Raw genomic sequence first — 18,603 nt, 5'->3', positions numbered from 1 at the left:
CAGCAGGCTCCCAGCCAGCCTGTCCGTGGAGTGGGCAGCATGGTGGACAGGTAAATAACGCCACAAGGAGGATTGCTTGAGAAGCGAGGGGTTACCCCACACGCTGAGATTGGCCCTAAATCTCTAATTTGCAGTTCAAGTTCTAGCTGCTGGTAGTGGGGTGTGTGTGGGCTGACAGGAGGCAGTATGGCATTTTGGAAAGAGCTTGGGCTTTGGACTCTGGCAAGGAATAAATTCTACTTTAAATCTAGTATCTGTCACAGTGATTCAACCTCTCTGTGTTCTCATCTGTAACTAGGGATAATAATGCTGACCCCACAACGACTGCTTTGAAAATGAAATAGATATGGGAAAGCCTTTTTAGTACGTACAAGTGTCTTGTGAATATTGGTTCCTTCCCAGTCATTGGGAATTCGGTCTACCAAGTGGCTGGTGGGTGTCTTAGCGACTTGGCGACCATTGTCCAGCATGGTTGATAAGGCAGCACACACATGGCCAGCTGGTGGCCCTTCTAGATCTGACCTGTGTGGTAAGCCCTGGCGTATAGTGCAGTTAATGCTGTAAGTGTAGCCGGGACCATCCTTAGGAAGCTAAGTGAAGACCCAAGGATCCAGGAGGGGAAGAGGTGGGAACACGATGCTGCTCGTGTTTTTTCAGCTTTTCTTCAGATAGTCTAAGAGGAGGCTCCCCTCTTGGTTTGTAGCCTTGATACTTAAATGCAGACACAGCTCTTGGCTTGCAGACTCCTCCTGGAAGGATGCTTCCCTTTTAAATGTGGCACGAGCAGTTTGTTCAGAGATGGCTTGAGTAATGCTCTTTTCAACTAATGAAGAGGTTGCCAGTGCCATCACACTGCATGAAGATTTTATCTCAGTTGCGGAGATATTTTGCAGTGACCAGGTAGCAAACCCTTGTGTGCAGAACTCCTTCCCAAGATGTGGTTTCAGTTGCACCACTGTCTCCCTCGACCCCAGCCTAGGGAGTGGAGAAGAGGAAGGGGAGGCTAGCTGTTGAAATGGAAAGACTGACGCACAGGTGCTTGCTTTTGCACCCTAGCATTCAGCACAGTGCTAGGCACAGAATTGGTGCTCACAAAACTTTCACTGAATAGAGGGCTTGGATTCACCAGTGGGACCTGCAAAACCTCGTCTCGTTGTGCTGCTTCTACATTATTTAGGTCTTAGCTCAAATATCAGAAGCTCCACTCCTGCTGCACTAAAGACTCCATCATATCTTCCCATTATGTCCCCTTTAGCTCTTCTCCTACCCATACAATCTATTATGAATGTACTTCTTTGTTTATTGTCTATCTCCCCCTTCCCATAGCATACAAGCTTTGTTCCATAATATGGGACATTTTTCTGTCTTGCTCAGTGCTTAGAAATGTATCTTGCCCAAAGTAGCCACTCAATAAATATTTGCCATCAATACTTTAATTATCTAGAAGTCTAAATTTGGGCAACGTGAATCCTCTGGAAAATGTCTTTTTTTTTTTTTTTTCTGTAGTAGCTGTTTAATGCTCCTTCTCTACCTATGCAAGGTTTGACTGATAGTCACTTGAGTTTTCCTGCAGAACTTGGTCATATTCACTCATACTGCTCTGACCACCATAACCACCTCTGTAACCACCACTCAGCTGCTGGCTAGCAGGACCCCCATAACTAGACTGGTTGGATAAGCCCATCCCTCCCATCATTTGGCTACCATAAACACCGCTACTTGCCCCTGCTGTAGAATTCAAAAAGAGTTCTGCATAGCTGTGATCATAAGCTCCCCCACTTGTTCCTGCAGTAGAATTCAAGAAGAGCTCCACATATCTGTGTTGCATATTAGCCTTGTCTTTTGCCATAGCTGCCACAGCATCTTCATGAGTAGCAAATTCAACATCTGCCTCACCAGTAACTCTGCCATCGGGTCCAGTTTCAATGTGTACTCTCATGGGGTTAAGAGGTGAGAAAAATTGTAAATATCATTCTCAGTGGCTCTGTAAGGTAATCCCCTCATGTGTACACAGTGCCCTGTGGTGCTCTGGAAACTGGACCCACCATCTCCGTATCTATGATCAGACATTCCTGAAAAATAGTTATTGAGGTCTCTTCCAAATCTATCAGACCCAAAGCCATACCCATCATTATAGCCACCATAATCATCATAGCCTCCATACCCTCCAGCATAGGCACCTCGCCTCATCCTTTCAAACCCAGCCCCGCTGCCAATGCTATTATAACCTCTGCCAGTCCCTGGTCTATCATAGGGACCGGGTCGCTGCATAGATCATGAGCTTTCGAGGGGGGTCATGATGGGTTCGGACTTCAGCTCGGCTACTCTTAAAGATTTCAATGTACCTGTGGCCTATTCTTTCCTTGTGCTTCTTTAAGGCCTTTTCAGCTATCTCCTGTGAAGCAAATTGCACAAAGGCCGCCCCTGTGCTCCGCCCTTGAAAGTCCACAGGCAGTGTCATCCCATTTGGCACAATTTCCAACCCGGAAAAAAACTGAGCAATCTCCTCCTTGCGACAGCCAAATGGGAGTCCTCTAAGGCGGACGAAGCCATCATTGGCAGTATCAGGACTATTCGGACCTGTATGCTTCAACACCCAGTCTATTTCAACACTGTTGGACTTGAATACTTCAACATATCTGTGTCCCATGGTTTCTCTGTCCTTCTTCAAAGCCAATTTCACTTCATCTTCAGATTCAAGTTCGACAAATGCTTCACCACTTGGTCTGCCTTCTCTGGTGTAGATGAAACGAATACCTGATGTGCCATTTTGGATTTTGCAATCAGAAAAGAAGCGCATCACTTCATCAGGAGAGCAGGACCAGGGTAGGCCCCTGACCTTCACCATGAAACCCTCTCTGCCTTCCATGCTCAGCATCATGGTGACTGTTAGGCTCTTGGTGGCAAGCTCGGATCAACGCAATTTCAGTGGAGCTCTGACGATGCCGGACAATGTTCCTCCTGCCCTCAAAAGGTTATAGCAAACCAGGTTCTGTCTGGAAAATGTCTTTGAACCTAGAAATGACTCTTTCAGCCTTGACAGTTAGCTGCACTGACGTCTTGGAGCATAAAAGTCTTCAACCGAGTTATCTCATTTTCCAATCTCTACCAGATTAGGAGTAAACATGAATGATGTTGGAGGGAGATACCAACAGGATAACTTTCTGTTAGAATAGGATATCAAAAAAGTAAGAAGTCAGCATAGGGCTTGGAATATTAGAAGTATTCATATTTTGTTCTTTGAAATTTTACTCAAAGCACTTCCTCACCTCTGATTCAACTGTCCCAACACCAGGAGGTACCAATGTTATACAGATGAGGAATTTCACTTCCAAGGTCAATTTAGTGGGAAGGTGAATTTGAAACTTGTATCTCCCAGGTCCTATTTGAATCTTTGTCCGTTATTCAAAACAACATAGGTTGTACGGTATAAAATGATTCCTTCAGAAAAATATAAATGTGCCCTTCATCTGAGAATGACAAAATGTAAGTCTCTTCTCTCTCACATAACAGCAATGTTGAAGAACGCTCACCACTTTTCTAGGGAGAATGAGACTGAGGGCTTCTTCTACAAAAAAAGACTGAACTTTAATAACCTCTCCTTGTTAGGGTTTTATCAGGATTTCATAAACCCAAAGCCTAATGGGCAATTTCACGGAGCATGGAATCCTGATTAGACAGCAGGCTTAAGAGTGGGACACCACCAGTTTCTACTACATGAAAATAGGCCCAGCTTCCCTCTTCGTTGACTCTTTCAGCAGTATTTACAGAGAGGGGAAACAGAAAGGTAAATTTATTGATTTAATTATAGTGTAACTTTAATTCATTAAAAGCTACACCAGGGAATACTGGTAAGCATCATCTCATTTCTTCCTCCTAGGGACCTACTTGATAGTAGAGTGTGATTGTTAAGAGACAGTGGCTGGCCTGCATTACAATCTTATCTCCCTTCACCTCTGTAATCAGGGTAGTTATTTAACCATTGTGAGCCTAAATGTCTTCATTTGTAAATACCCGGTCATCATAGGGCTATAGTGACATTTAAGTTAGATTGATGCCTGAAAGTCACCTGTCAGTAGACAATGCTCAGTACCTAGCAATTACTTATTCACTGTTAACTGTTGCATTGACATTAAATCCCATTTTACAGGTGAGGAAACTGAGGTATAGGAAATAAAACGACTTACGCAAAATTACGATTAAGCAGCTAAACAGCTTGTTTCTTAAACACATACTCTCACAACAAAATCTGTAGCAGAGGAGAAAAGTACAAAAGGCCGTGTCTTCTGCCGAGGATGGCATTTCGCCCCCTCTTGCTTGTGTGGGGCCTCCCTTCTCACCAAGGCTCCTGCACGCTTATGTCCAGGGGAAGACTTGGATTTTGTGCAGAAAATCCTGATGGTTGCCATTTTCCAAAGCTGTCATTTATTCTGACATCAGTTTGGAAGTCCTTGCATCCTACTCAAAGAAATCAAATACAGACCTCAAATGAATAGTGCTAACTGGGTAAAATGGTTTCCTTTTTATTTTTTCCTTATAAAACTCACCAAGATAAAATATTTTCCTTGAAATCATATGCTTGTGATTCTCACTAACTGCTTGGCAGAAGGTGGCCGTGGTCTGAGGTAACACTGATTGTTATTTCAACTTATCTTTGCAAGGGGTTTGGGCCATCACTCTTGCTTGCATACATAGTCCACACTACAAGAACTTCTAGTTCTGGTTAGCAGACCAAATTATTAGGTATTTTAGCCAAGCAGTTGTGGGTTCCATGCTGGCTCTTGCCTTGGTGGCCAGGAGAACATGATATAAGAGGACAAGAAGGGAGAGAAGAGAACATGAGGGGAGAGCGGTGTAGAGATGCTCTCTTGATAGGGGAAGAAGGTAGGCCTATGTGTTAAATCAGGATCTCTCTCCCTCGGCACTATTGGCATTTTGAATTGGATTGTTTTGTATTTAGGGAGAGGGAACTGTCCTGTGCACTGTAGAATGTTTAGCAGCATCTTTGGTCTTGGCCCAATAGATGCCAGCAGCACCCTCATCCCCCAGTCATGACAACTAATAATATCACAAAACATTACTGAATGTCCAGTGGACAGGGGTGGGGGCAAAATCACCCACAGTGTTAAAAGTGTGGTATTTCTTGCATTCTTGGCTTTGCTAGGGTGATCAAAGAAAGAGGATTTTAGCAACCAGCCTGGATATGCATGCAGTAGGGAAGGAGACAGGCATTCACTAATAGGATTATATGGATATTAAAAAACATACTAAATAAATATGATGGCTATATTGACTGTATAGTTATTCACTCTGAGGCATATCTGGATAACTTGCCTTTTTTTAAAACTTGCCTTTTTTAATGGTTAATTTAGTTGTTTTGCAATGATCGTGTACATCCATAAGCATGTTGGATTTTGTTTTTCACTGTTTACAAAAAACCTGTTATGTGTAAATCCTTATACGTATCACCCCTACCTCTTCAGAAAATAAATTCCACAAAAGAAGGGAAAATGTTGGAATAGATCGAATATGTTAACTGCCACACCAGGACTGTTGTATGGTTTTCATTTCTTCTGTCCTGGTTTCTTCAAAGTTCAGAGCATGTCTGCAGGCTGGTCCAAGTCTTTTTCTTTACTCCTATTGGACAGAGTTAAGACAGTAGGAATAAGAAGAAGGAAGAAAAAGAAAAGAGCAGGTTCTCCATGGCAGAATCAAAGTTATATCCAGTATACCTGTGTCTTTTCCAGGCACTGTTGCTGGGTCTTAGGGTATGTGTTTCTGAGTGTGTGCATGTGTGTGCTTGTCTCTTTGTGTCTCTCTGTGTGTGTGCTTGTATGTATATATGTGTATGTACGTGGTTTGGACTTTGGTCTGTTAGTCCCAGGTCGGCCTTCCAATCCCTTTTGCAATCTAGAACAGAAACGTACTTAACTGCTGCTGGGAAGATAGAGCTGCTTTGTGGAGCTTGTTTCAAATGGGTTTTGTTTTGAATCTTCAAGTTCATTCAAATCCAATATGAAGCAAAATTCATAGATTGTGATGTCATGTGGATTGAAACCAAAAAAGGGCTGTATTTCTGCCAGAATTTACTCATGGCTTCAGGAAACTCCCCCACTCACCAGCCATCTTCTTCCTCCTCCTCCTCCTCCTCCTCCTCCTCCTCCTCCTCCTCCTCCTCCACCTCCTCCTCCTCCTCCTCCACTTCCTCCTCCTCCTCCTCCTTTCTTCTTTCTTCTTTTTTTTTTCTTCTTCTTTCGTCTACTTCTTTTTTCTTTGTGAGCCAAGACTTCAGGGTTGTGCTCGACTAATCTTCGCTTTCATTTGCAGACTTTTCTTTCTTTTTTTTTTTAAACAGCCCTTGTTCTAAGGCATGCTATTTGTGCTGCTATTTTACTATTTCTTTACACTTATATTACTAATTTATGTTCACATTAAAAAGGGAGTAGATCTTTCCAATTGTATAGACTCTGATTTTGTCTAGGGTGAGACTGAATTGGGAAGCTAATTGAATTGGGAAGGCTTTCTCAACCCACAGGCAAGTTCCCTTGTGGTGGCCCTTCCTGTTGTGCAATCCCTGTGATGTGACACTATGTCCCCTGACCTCGTGGCCGACTGGACTTTTCACTCTTTCGTCACTGTGTGGTGGAACTGGGCTTTAGTAAACCAGCACTGTCATCGAGGATAACTGAAGAAAGGGATACACTTGAAGTATGGTTAAGAGAAGGGGTGCACGCCAAGCCTTAGGCAATTGTGCTAAAGGAAGAGGGGGATTGAACCCAAGGACACAGAAGGACAGAGCTCTAGGGCATGTATGTGCCTTTCGCCCCCCTGTATCCATGGAACTAGGAATATGGTGTGAGCACCCCAGCACTGTCTATCCATCCCAGCCTAGTGCCCACATTAGCATCCGTGGTAGGAACTATACTCGTTTTCTCAGGGCTGCATTAGAATTAGGGCCACTCTTATTTCCTGTGCTGAATGCTTTCTAGCTAGAGAAACCCAAAATCCACCTCCTCCTGATGTAACTCCTGAATGACACCAACGTGTGTGTTAGTTCAAACTATCAGACCTGGGGAGTGGAATAGTAGTGACCCAAATAATGAATAGAGAAGTGGCTTAGTGTTACTGACTGGGTTACTGTCTGGGACCTCAGTTCTTCTCGACACCACAAGTGAGGAGCAGGCCAGTCCAGAGAGACAATGATCCCGAACTCCCTGGGTTATATGGTTTAAATGAGGGATTTCCGGGATGTAGACTTTCATTTGCATCCAGGAATGATTGACAGAAAAGGGTTATATAAGTATATTTCTTCTGTGCATACCCTTACCCATAGTGCATATAGAAAAACCCACGAGGTTGGGGGCGGGGGGGGGGGGTTGGGGTAGGGGGAGACAGGACGGTCAAAACTGCAATCCAAATTTTATTATAATTATTCGGGGCCCTAGTAAGGTTGCCTTGAGGTCATGTCCTCTTCCTCTTTGCTTTCGAGAGAACTGCCTCCTTCTGAACCTGCCCCCTGGTGGTGTGCTTCAGGAACTGCTGGCTGCTGGGCCGCCCTGAGAGAGGTGGTCTGAAGGCAGTGTTAGTCCCACCCCTCTAAGGACCGCAGGGCAGGCCCCCGACCAGCCTCTCAGTGTAACTTCCTACCTCACATTAGGAGTCAGAACTACTTCCTGACTTTTTTTTCCTCTCTCAGTGTAGACATCTGATGAGCGGAATTCCTAGGCCTGCGAAGGATGCATTCACTCCCTGAAGTGCCGGGGCAGCTCACTGCTCAGATGGCACCAGCTGCGTGAGGTCCTCCTTGGCTTTTAGGGAGTTGCATACACCTGCTTCTGGGCTACCTGGCAGTGTGTTAACTCTTACTGCAGTGCTTACCATTTCTGTATGGTAAACCCAGTGTCCCATTTCAGTTTCTCTAGATAAGATGTAACTTCTTGGGAATTGCTCCTACACTCAGCACACTGATTGATGATTGATTTAATAAACGTGCCAATAAAGGTTTGTTGAGAAAACAACTACAGAATAAATGAGTATAAGTGAGAAGCCCTCCTGATCGCCTTTGGTAGAGTCTCAGTTTAAAATTGTTATGGTGCGATAAACCAGAGACAGGTCAGAAACACCAACACAGAAGGTATGGGAGGCGTCTGTTCTTTTAAATAATAAAAATGAAATGATTATGATATTATTTAGCTAGAATGAAATTTTCTACTTCTCTTCCCCCTTCCTCCTTCTCCTCCTCCACCTCCTCCTTCTCCTCTACCTCCTCTTTTTTAAAACTTTATTCCTGTTTTCTAGCTCCTTCCTGCTAGAGACTATATTCAATCTTTCAAAAACTCAGTTTTATTTAATAAATAATTGCACTTATTATATGTAAGCATAGGTTAAATGCTCTGTGAGATGCCCCTAAATTTACAATCTAATGATTATGAAAGTCACACTAGAGATTTACATATCAAACAGTGTGTATTCACTAATTAATTCACTCAATCACTTGGTAAACTGTTATCAGTTTCTTGCTATGTGTCAGGAGTTGGGCTAGGCCTGAGGTCCTAAAGCTATATGATATCAGAGTTCCCAGTATTTAAGTTTTCCTGGCAGAAAGCATTCTCAAATTGGGTAGTTTGAGGAGAATATAATGAAGGGTCTATGTACAGAGTTGTGGGTACGTTTAGGAAAAGCAGCAAAGAATGGCATGGGGTCTGAGATGAGTGGGGATAGGGCATTTACTTTGCCCCTCAACTTGTAGCTGCACTTCTTACTGGAAGCTGCACTTCTTACAGGAACTTGCGTGTGCACAGTGGAGAAGGCCGAGGAGTAGTTCAGAAGGGCATTTTGGTCAAGGCAGTAGAGGTGACTGCCCTGGAAACATACACTTGCCAATGTCGCCCTCCAATGCTATCCTGAACCATAGGAGGTGAAGCCTGGCTGACTGGACTTCAGAGTAGAGGAAGGAGAGACATCTGGAGGTGTTCCCAAGTTTTTCTTTTTTCTTTTTCTTTTTAATAAGAAGAGATAAATCTACCATTACCAAAATTAATGGGGAATACAAAAATATGAAGGTAAAGATGGGTCAGTTGATTTTAGTGCTTTTGAGTTTCAAGTGCCTATGAGACATCTAGTGGAGATTCTAGACAGACCTGGAAATAGTACTTAACGATTGGAAACAGCCCTAGCTGGTTTGGCTCAGTGGATCTGAGCATCGGCCTGCAGACTGAAGGGTCCCGGGTTCGATTCTGATCAAGGGCACATGCCCAGGTTGCGATCTTGATCTCCAGTAAGGGGCATGTAGGGGGCAGTCGATCAATGATTCTCTCTCATCATTGATGTTTCTCTCTCTCTCTCTTCTCTCCCTTCTTCTTTGAAATCAATAAAAATATATTTAAAAAAAAAAAACACCCAACACTGGGAAACAAAGAGGGAGTGCTGTAGGTAGCGGATAATGTCTCACTAGGAATGTGGGGTCCCTGTGGAGAACTGCAGGCTTGATTTTGCTGTTAAGGTTTGCCTAGAATTTACCCTACTAGAAACGAGGGGAGAGTGTCCGCCTCCTTCAAGAACTCAAGATCTGTAGCAGGATGGCTCTCAAGGAAGAGATCTCCAGAAGGCGGACAGTAGGGCAGCTTCAGCAGGCAGGGGACAGGAGGCTAAGAATCTCTTCCTAGGGGAGGTCCCGGGGAACTGAAGGTCACAGTGGAGGAAGAGCTAACTCTGGTTGAGATTTTCAAATTTAATGAATAAGAGCTTTATCATGTAAAGAAAGGGTGAGGATTACAAGCATTTAGGCAGAGAAATTATGCTACACGGTGCTGGTATGACTCACATGACTTCCCTGTGTTTAGTGGGCTTTGAGTGGGGAGCTACAGGATGTCTTGCTCACTTTTGTATCTCCAAGAAAGGAGCAGGGCCCAATATCCCGAGGTCTCATAGAAAGTAGAATGGTGCAATAAGAAAGAGAGGGATGAGTTAAGGAGACACTGAGGTGATGGGGGCCTGTTTAGGGGAGAGTAGTATTATCTTTGGTAGAAATTAGAGAGTTAGGAGGACTGAGGTAGTTGAATTCTGGAAGGAAAATAATGTGCTCTTCAAGGTACTGAATTTCGAATGATGATGTGAAGTTCAATCAATGAAATGTCTAGTTGCAGCTAGAAGAATGCACCTAGAATCAGAGGAAAATGTCAAGATTGCAGCTTTAATTTTCAAAGTCTATACTGTAAACTGTTAGTAGGAGGCAGTTGTGGGAGAAAACAATATGTGCAGAGAATCGTAGAAGGCCAAGACCTCAGCCAGAAGGTTCAACTGCAGTCGGATAAAGCTGGAATGGAACTATTCAAGGAGTGAGATGAGCCAAGGAGTGAGGGGGACATTGGGCAGAGACAGAGATGGGGGCAGGTGGGGAGCTTTGCTCAGAGAGAAGCTGCAGAGAAATAATATTAGCTGGAGCAGGCTGGCGGCAAAACCGTGATATTATTTCTGAGTCCCCAGTTCTGAGGAGACGTAATTAATCTGCTGCTGGCCCTCCCATCTGTAAAGCTGGCCTCAATGTGAGGGGGTCCAGTTCACCAGGCTCTTCCAATTCGTTCCTGATTATAACATTTCCACTGAATGACTTCAAAACTGTATGTTGTGAAGGTAAAATCCTTTGAAAGGAAGAACTTTTACTACTTTCGTTTCTGTCTCTGAAGAAGGCTCAGATATAATGAACTCGCTCCCTTTAACTTCAGGGACAGTGGCTAGGAACTTGCGAATGCGCACATGTGAGAATGTTTGATGAGTCTGTAAGAATTCTTCCTCTCTTGTCTGGGTTGCTGTTATTTTAAAATAGTGTTTGTGGTTTAATCATTTCTTGAGATCTTGCTCCTAGATTAAAAAAACCTGTGGCTAGAAGCCAAATTAATTTGCTCATGTAATTGTTTTTCAAATAGATCTGATGCAAGGTATTGTGTCCTGGTAAAGCTGAGCTGTGTGCATCTGCGGATCTGTGGCCAGACACCAAGGAGGACCCTAGCTGATGAGCAGAGTTGTACCCTAGCCAGGGGTTGGATCTGAGGCACATGTGGCTGTCCTTATGACTCAGAGGAGGTGGGGACTAGAATCCTGTGGGCTGAAATCTGGCTGGGGGTGGGCTCCTCATACTGCTGAGATAAGCAGTTCCTCTCTCACCAGCAATATTTGTTCCCTGGGGAACAGGCTTCCTTTCCAGCACCCCTCCCCCACTTCCTGGAGGCTCATGAGCTATCACAGCCTTTCCCTGGAAGAAGCATTGGGAGTTCTCGGCTTTTGCCTGCAACCTTAACATTGGGCCGGGCCATATCTCTTCACTTCGTTACCAAGTGCTGATCAAGGGCAATACAATTACTGCAGAAGGACTGGGAGTTTCACCCAGATTCATTTCAGTTTATGATGTTACAAGTCCTTATATCCTTGAATTTGTCAAAAAAGCATGGATAAAAAACAAACACAGCCACTCAACCAGATTTCAGTCAGAATTCCCATCATGTTAAAAACAGTCTTCAGCCGCCATGGCCTCCGTCTGCTTGAAGTCTGCGGCTGATGTTTGTTAAAGAAGTGGTTCTTGTCCTTTTTTAAATTATTATTATAACTCAGCTAGCAACGACCAAGTAGACAGCAGGCGATCAGAAATAAATGTCTAACTTTGATTTTGCAAAACTGGGTCTTGCTCCAAAGCACATTACCTGCCCACTGACCCAGACTGAGTTTTTACAGGGACAGCAACAAGGTACCCTTCTGGGGCCGCCCTGGGAGTTTGCTGGTCTGCAGGTCACCCCTGATTAGAAGGCTGCCAGCTGTCCTGCTTCCCCTTTCTATTCCGGGAACACCACACACACAAAAAAAGCCCGCATCGAGTTTCTTTAATTTTTATTTCCTGGGGCATTTTATTCTTCTTTTATTCCTCCTGTTCCCTCCTCTCTCTCTTGTTTTTACAGTCTCCCTGTAATGACTAATTGGCAGTCTTTCCCAGCTTTTTTATGTTCCTCTTACTCTGGTTACAAGTCGTACTAACCCAGTCATATCCAGAGGGACCTATAGACAGCCAACATTTCCAAGTGATATACAGCATCCCCCCGTTCCTTTAAAGCATAAAACATTTACAAGGAAATGTACTAATGGATCAGGAACATTTCCCGGGTCGGTCATTAGTGCTGGCCTCCCCGCACCCAGGGAGCGCCCTGCACGGTCCCCTCCCGCGGCCCGCTTCCGCGTGCCAGTGGGGCCGCCCGCGGGACCGCAATTGCTCTGGCCCAGATTGACGAGCCTCTGATGCCCATTTACGGCGCGCGGCAGCCACTCTGGAGCCGCGGCACATCTGGATGGAGTCAGCCGCCCAGCGCCAGGGGCCAGCGCGGCGGAGCCAGCCCAGCGCGGCGGCGAGCGCGAGGGAGGCCGGCGCCCGGCCGCCTCCGCCCGCCGCCCCCCGGCCCGCGCCCCGCTGGATTTCCTGATGTAAACAGAGCGGCCCTGCGAGCACACAGCCCCTCGGCCGAAAGTGTCATTTAGCGGTGCTTTATCTGCTCGGGGTCAAAACGGCGGCTTAGGAAAACAGAAGCGAGGCTTTGAATTCCAGCCGCTCCGAGCCCTGGACCTGGCCGATCTGGACGGGGGAGGGAGGGATGCCTGCACACTGGGCGCCTGCTCTGTGCTTGCTTGTTCCACTTTATGGTAATTCGGGGGCGAATCGCGCTATCTGCAGCCAAATTGGAAACAAGGTGTTGTTTCTGTCAGGGCTGCTAAAGGCGTGTGTGAATTTCTTGCTGGAGGTTGCAAGTGGCAGCCTCGCTCCAGAGCCCGCTGCCCTGCAGCCCCTCGCGGGGCAGGAAAAGGTGTTGAGACCCTGGTTTCCCCCGCGGACAGCCCACCGCCCTGTGTCGGGGAGGATTGTGTTGCTCTCGGTCGCTGAGTGCCAGCCAGGAATGCATTTCCTTCCTGGGTCCCCCGACAGGCTCAGCTCCCGCGGCTCCCAGGACCGGTGATCTACCCTGCCCAGTGGGACGCGCTTCCCTCCCATTTCCCGAGGAATGGCAGCTATGCCTCCCCAGCGGGCCGCTCCGTGTGCCTGGCGGGGCTGTTGCCTTTCCCCCGTTCACCGTGTTGCTTCACTTCTCGCCTCTGGCCGGGGATGAGACAATAAGGGTTTGGGATTCTGAACGTTGATGAAGGAAAACTCAGCCAACTGTAAACGATGACAAAGCCATTTTGAAATACGTGGTAGAGAGGGAAAACACAAAATGATGGCAGAGCTGGTGTTGTCATCACCAATAATTAAAAATGAAATGAAGATGTATTTCCAGTGCAGTCACAAGCCATTTATTTAAACAGTCGGGTCTAGAGAATTTCAACTGGCCAGAGGAACCCTCCGATCCTGGCAGAGCTTCCCTAGCCCTCTAGGAGGGACCAGCTTTGCAAAGTCTCTAAATGGAAATCAGGAGGAGCCCTGGGTGCCTGTCCCAGGGCAGGACTTGGCCCATTTGCAGGCTGTGAGTAGGCCTGGGGGGCAGCTCTGTGTGGTTGGGGTAAGATCTCAGAACGCAGCTTCATGTGAAGATTTGTTAGAATGTGGGAGTCATCTGACCTCAACATTGCTTGGCCATCAGGAGCACTTGTATGTTGAAAGAACCTTGGATACACACGTCACTGTATCGTGTATAGGTTCATGGAGAACACCCCCCCCCCCCCGACTTTATTTGGATGAATTTGTCAGAAGTTGGGCAGAGACTTAGGGACAGAACCAAGGTCTAATTCAGCAAATTGGCTTTTAGCAGCTCTGCCCAGTGGTTTGATAGAGAGATGGGGCTTCAACCCATACTTCAAATGAGGTTTAGAGGAATCCCCTGTACCTTTAAAGGCAAATAGAGTATTGCCCCACCCCTGTGCTCCCTTTACATGTTAAGAAATAAGAAGATTCCACGACTTTCTGTGATCACTGTAGTGCCCTAGCTCACAGGGATCTGGTAAGGCATGCAGGGGTTATTAGTTCAAAACAATTTACCTTTTCACGTTATTGGATTTTTACATAAGTGCCATGTGAAAAGGTAACAGGTTCTAAATATATAATTCTTAATTTTCTGCAGGAGAGACAAGCATGGTTACTTAACAATTCTAGCCTCAGTTTCCCCATCTCTAACATGCAGAGAAGAACTACTTCTCCAGGTTACTAGAAGTCAAATTAGATCACCCATATGACCTAATGTAGATCAGTGCTTGTTACAGAGGGGTTGATAGATAAATGCTTGCAGTGGAAGGCTTTTTATCCCACAGTTTGATTTTTTTTTAATATTTTTACATACCATCTATTAGAGGCACAAGGAATATGAAGACATTTTGAACTCTTGTCCTTAAAGAAATTTCTTCAAAATCCACTCCAAACACACATCTTGCATTTTCTAGGGGCTCCTTGGTTTGAAACCCTGTGTCAGAGTTTAACACTTTTTTTTTTTTTTTTTTTTTAAGTCTGGGCAATACATTCACTCTAGGCACAACCTCATCTCCGCAGATCAACAGGAGCAGATGTGGCAGGAGATCCTCACGGAGACCAAGGCCATGCCAATCACACCCTCCTGTTTTGCACCTGGGACAGCAGAAACCTCCACGTGTAAGTGAGTGGGGTGTGTCTCCGGACCAAACAGGAACCCAGCTCAGAGCAATGACCCAGTCATAGCCATAGTATTTCTTTTTCATTCATTGAATTTTTTATTGAGATAGTTGTAACTTCATATGTAGTCTCAAGAAAAATGTGAGATCCCATTACTCTTTACCCAGTTTCCCCCAATGATAACATTTGCAAAACTGTAGTACAGTATCTCAGCTAGCATATTGATATTGACACAATTTGCCAACCTTATTCAGTTTTATTTGTACACATTTGTGTGTATGTTTATTTGTTCTATATAGTTTTGTCACGTGTCGTTCCAAAGTATACCACTGTAGTCAGACACAACAGTCCCAGCACCACAAGGACCCCTTCTGCTGCCTTTTATAACCATACCCTCTCCCTCCCTCTCACTCTTTCCCTCCTCCCCCTCCTGTTCCAGTCATTGGCAACCATTAATTGTCCTCTAGTTCTAAAATTTTGCCACAGCAAAATGTTATGTAAATAGAATCACACAGTATGCATCTTTTGGGATTGCTTTCTTTCATTTTATTGTTGGATAATATTCCATAGTATAGCCAAATGAATAGTTATTTTTTAAATTTATCTTTATTGTTGAAAGTATAAGAGATGTCCTGTTTGTTTGTGTGTTTTTTTTTTCCCATTGACCCTCTCCACCTTGTATCCACACTTACCAGGCCTTCACCACTCTATTGTCTGTGTCCATGGGTTATGCATAAATGCATGTAAGTTCCCCAATTAATCCCTCCTCTCCCAATCCCCCCGCCCCCCACCTCTAAAATTTGTCAGTCTGTTCCATGCATCTATGTCTCTGGATCTATTTTATTTGTCAGTTTATTTTGTTTATCTGCCAAAGGACATTTGGGCTGACTCTAGTTTTTGGCTATTACAAATAAATATGCCATGACATTTGTGTATATATTTTTGTGTGAAAATAAGTTTTTATTTTTCTGGGATAAATGTCCAAAAGTACCATTTCTAGGTCATATGGCAGTTTAATGTGTAATTTTATTGAAAAACTGCCAAATTATTTTCAAAAATGGTTGTATCATTTTACATTCCCACAGCAATGTATGAATGACCTAGTTTCTCTACATCCTCACCAACATTTGGTTGTTACTTTTTTTTCATTTTAGCCATTCTGATAAGTGTATAGTGATCTCAATGTGGTTTATATTTTCATTTCATTAATGATGTTGACTATCTTTTCATGTGCTTATTTGCTATGTGAATATCCTCTTCAGGCTTTTTGCTGATTTTCTAATTGAATTGTTGTTGTTATCACTGTTATTAGTACTGTTGAGTTTTGAGAGGTTTTTATATATTCTGGATACTAGTCTTTTGTCAGATGCATGGTTTGCCAACATTTCCTCCCTGTCTGTAGCTTGTCTTTGCATTCCCTTCACCGGAACTGTCACAGAGCAAAAGCATTTAATTTTGATGAGGTCCAACTTATCAATTTTTCTTTTCATGGATGTGCTTTCAGTGTCATGTCTATTTGCCTAACCTTAGATCCTGAAGACTTATCTCCTATGTCTTTTTCTAAAGGTTTATAGTTGTGCATTTTATACTTAAGTCTATGATCGTTTGAATTAATTTTTGTATAAGAGGTAGTCTGAAGTTCATTCCCTTCCCCTGCTCCAATATAGTTTCACCAGTACAATTTCCTGAGAAAGCTTGCTTTCCATCATCACATTACTTTTGCAGCTTTGTCAAAAATCAGTTGAAAATATTTATCTAGGTCTTTTTCTATGTTCTCTGCTCTGTTCCATTGATCTAATGTTTGTCCCTCTGCCAATATCACATTCTCTTGATTACTGTAGCTACAATGAACTAAAAAAGGATTAAAATCTTATAAGTTAGACTCAAAACCATAAAAATCCTAGAAGAAAATGTAGGCAGTAAAATCTCAGGCATTTCCTGTAGCAATATTTTTTTTCTGATTTCTCTCCTCAGGGCGAGGGAAATGAGAGAAAAAATAAACAAATGGGACTACATCAAATTAAAGAGTTTTTGCAAAGCAAAGGAAACCATTAACAAAATGAAAAGGCAACCCACTGAATGGGAAAACATAATCGCTGATACATCTGATAAGGTCTTAATATCCAAAATTTATAAGGAACTTATAAAACTCAACACCAAAAAACAAACAATCCCATAAAGAAATGAGTAAAGGACCTGAATATTCACCTCTCAAAAGAGTTCATATAGATGGCCAATAGACATGTAAAAGGATGTTCATCATCTCTATTCATCAGAGAAATGGAAATGAAAGCTACAATACTATAATGAGATATCACCTCACACCTGTCAGAATGACCATCGTCAATTAATCAACAAACAAGTGCTGGTGAGGATGTGGAGAAAAGGGAACCCGCATACACTGTTGGTGGGTATGCAGACTGGTATAGCCACTGTGGAAAGCAGTATGGAGTTACCTCAAAAAACTGAAAAAGGAACTTCCTTAAGACCCCACAATGCCACTTCAGGGAATATATCCAAAGAAACCTGAAACACTAATTTGAAAGAATATGTGCACCCCTATGTTCATTGCAGTGTTATTTACAACTAGGGGCCCAGTGCACGAACTCGTGCACCTTGAAAGGAACTGTGGGCCAAGAGGCTGTGGTAGGCACAGGGATGGGTCTTGGCCCATCCTCCATGCTCCTGCCTGGCCCCTCCCTCCGTGGCCCCCTGCCCCCTATCTGCTGGCAGCCCCACTCCCGCAGCCACTCCCACGCACTGACAGTGCCATCCCCACTCGCATCTGCCGATGAACTCAAATAGGATTAAAATAGAGAGATTAGGACCGGTGTCGGGCACCGGCAGCAGGTGTGAGTGGGGGTTCTGGCGCCGGCAGTGTGTGAAAGCACCGGGCGGAACCATGTTGTGCAGGAGCAAAGAATGACAGCAATTGGTGCCCCGCCTTAATCTGGTGACCCGCTCACCTGCTCCACCATCCTGCTATGGCCAATGCCAATCATGTTCTGCACATGCCCCCTGGTGGTCAGCTCATGTCATAGCGACTGGTTGTTTGGTTGTTCATTTTTTTGCCGTTCTATTTGCATATTAGCCTTTTATTAGATAGGATAGCCAAGATTTGAAAGCAGCCCAAGTGCCCACCAGTAGATGAGTAGATATAAAAGCTGTGGTACATTTACACAATGGACTACTACTATGCTGTGAGAAAGAAGGAAATCTTACCTTTTGCGACAGCATGGATGGACCTGGAGAGTATTATGCTAAATGAAATAAGCCAGTTAGAGAAAGGCAAATACCAAATGATTTCACTTAATTGTGGAATCTAATGAACTAAATAAACTAACAAAGTAGAGACAGACTCATGGATACAGAGAATAGACTGATAGCTGTCAGAGGAGAAGGGTTTGGGGGCTGGGTGAGAAGAGTGAAGGGATTAAGCAAAGAAAAATAAAGAATGACTAATGGACACAGACATCTATATGGTGATTGCCAGAGGGAAGGGGGGTGGGTGGAGGTAGGAGAGGGTAATGCAGTGATAAATGGAGATGGAAGGAGACTTGACTTGGGGTAGTAAACACACATTACAGTGAGGCCTTGACTTACGAGTGTCCCGATTAATGAGTTTTTCGAGATACGAGCCATCTCTCAGCCGATTTTTTGCTTTGAGTTGCGAGTAAAATTTGGGTTACGAGCCAGCTTCAGATACCCCACCGCTAGTTGGCACAGTGAACGCCACAACATCAGCCCAGCAGCATGTGTCTCACTTGTTCACTTTTTGATTTGACATATGAGTAATTTGAGTTACGAGCTCCATCACGGAACGAATTAAACTCGTAAGTCAAGGCCCCACTGTAAAATATACAGGTGATGTAGTGTAGAATTGTATACCTGAAACCTATATAATTTTACTAACCAATGCCACCCCCAGAAATTCAATAAAAAATAAATTTAAAAATAACAAAAACATTTACAGTAAAAATTAAAAAAAAATC

At 44.1% G+C, this 18,603-nt stretch overlaps 1 pseudogene across 1 annotated transcript; it reads right to left on the bottom strand.

Moving 5' to 3' along the window:
• Positions 1 to 1,502: 1,502 nt before the first annotated feature.
• On the bottom strand, positions 1,503 to 2,881 carry LOC308533169 (heterogeneous nuclear ribonucleoprotein H2-like; annotated as a pseudogene). The gene has a single exon. The product of its transcript is annotated as a heterogeneous nuclear ribonucleoprotein H2-like (transcript).
• Between the last annotated feature and the right edge of the window lie 15,722 nt (positions 2,882 to 18,603).

The sequence above is a fragment of the Myotis nattereri genome (assembly GCF_964212035.1).
Source record: "Myotis nattereri genome assembly, chromosome: 17".
NCBI classification, from domain to species: Eukaryota; Metazoa; Chordata; class Mammalia; order Chiroptera; family Vespertilionidae; genus Myotis; species Myotis nattereri.
Note: the sequence above shows the minus strand (reverse complement) of the source record. Positions and strands in the feature narration are given on the sequence as shown.